We start from the raw sequence: 2,151 nt of genomic DNA on the forward strand, positions 1-2,151 counted from the left end.
TGGTGCTCCCTGACCATCTATGGCTGAGCAATGCTGCTTCCTCAGGCCTTTGTATTAAACTTTCCAGCCCAGTTGGCCAAATATCACTGAGAGAGACCCATGACCCCTGAACATTGTCTAGGAGCAGCCCCCACAAAAGCAAAGCATAGATTGATGTTTTAATTTGAACCCAGGCTAAAATACAAAGAGTGTCTGCATGAAGATTGGGTAATAATCACAGAATTTAGTGAGTGTAATCAATTCTCCGGCTCAGAATTCATCATTCTTCACCCTTTACCTCCACACATTTCTGGGAAGCATCAGAAGCTCCTGCAATGCTGAGATTGTGATTTTGCCAAATCTTTTGAGAGCCATCCTTCCAGAATTCAAGATGTTCATACCACAAACCCTGCAGCCTACCTACCTCATGGCTTCCTTACAAACGCCATCATCCATATTCCACACATTAATATTGCAAAACTGCCACGTGGGTCCTGATGCCTGCACCAGGCATGTGCTGAGCATTTTTTTTTTTAGGGATGACCAGGTTTCACTATATCAAGGAGCTGGTGGGCACCTGCATGCAGCTGAGATGCAGAAATGAAGCTACGCATCAAAAGTTGCAGCAAGAAACCCAGGTGAGGCTGACTCAGCCTCTAAAGTCTTATGATTTCCCACGTTGTAACTGAGGAGCACACATGTCCATCTCTCCCTCAACTCAAATGCTTGAATTCTAAATGAACAAAAACAAAGAACTTTGATATACCTTTTTTTTTGTCTGAAAACAAATGCTCGAGGATGTCCCCACCTTTCCCTACCTCGTTGGGTAAGGCATGATGTTTAGCTTTTCCTGTGACCCTTTTCTATGAATGTCCCTTAGTGGTCATATTAGCACACTTGGATTACTTCCAAGATAAGCTCATCTGCCCAAGGTCCATGAGCATGGGGTACAACCCATGTACCCAGTACCGAAGTTCTTTGGTTCTTTTGTTAGTCTCTAGGGATACTGAAGCAAAATGTCCACCACAGGAGATGGCTGAGTTTAGTTCTGTAAAATCCCATTCTGTTCACCCAAACTATCTCTCCAGATTAAAATAATCTTGTAAGAAAGAGATACTATTCTTAAAAGGCCCAATTTCTCTTTACTGTTTGAAAGACATGGTCAACAGCTTTCCTTTGACTTGTAAATTTGCTTGAGCCCTGTTTTTACCATGATTTTATTCTGCTTTACTATAATTTATTTGGGGGGGCCTGGAATTTCACATTCAGCTGTGTTTGAGGGATTGTATGTGGTTCCAGGGACCCCCCAAATCACTCCTTTAACACTGAATAGTTGAAGTTTAAGCTGCATGCTAAATAATAAGATACAATTGCAAATAATAAATTGCAGTACAATAAAAGGTCAATTTGGGGAATGGTATCAATCTTCAAATTTGGCCCATATATTCTTTCCAAAGAATCATGATTAACTTGAAGTCAGTTGCAACCAAATTCAATGGCCCCTTAGCTGCAGAGATAGTATTTGCTTATTTTTCATCCTTGGCTCTTTAAAAACATGGTCCCTGGCTTGTTGTAGGTATTTCTATATCCAGGGAATCTGATGCTATTTCTGTCAATTTTCAGATATCTGGGAAGAGACACCTGGCTTTGATGGGAAATTAACAATACGAAACGACAGTTTAACGTCCTAATCCTCGGGAGAAATACTGGGAGCCATTGTCATTGCATCAATGACAAGTCTGGCAATGAGAATCTTGGTTGTGTGGAAAATATGGACAGTAATACTGAAGCATTTTGTTTTCTAAATAAGGAAAGAAAAACAGCTTTGAGTTCATTTAGCTGGGACACCCTTGAACCCTGACCCGAAAGAGCATCTTAGCAGGACAGGCTTCTAGCAGATAGTGGAAGTTCCAGTCAACTTTTAACCTTTGTTGGCCTGACCAGAGTGATAATCCAATGGGTAGGATGTTGGCCTTAAATGTGGCTAGTCTGGAATCAATCCCAGATATGCCCTATAGTTCCCCTGAACACAGAGCCAGGAGTAAACCATGGAAAGTGACCCCCAAACAAACAAATAACAAGAACAACTTTAAAAGAAAACAACCCCCCAAACCCTATGCTGGCTTTCTGCTTTGGAAAATGCATTGGCAAGGGCAGTGCTGGGTTCTCCTG

Source organism: Suncus etruscus, chromosome 10, assembly GCF_024139225.1.
Source record: "Suncus etruscus isolate mSunEtr1 chromosome 10, mSunEtr1.pri.cur, whole genome shotgun sequence".
Taxonomy (NCBI): Eukaryota; Metazoa; Chordata; class Mammalia; order Eulipotyphla; family Soricidae; genus Suncus; species Suncus etruscus.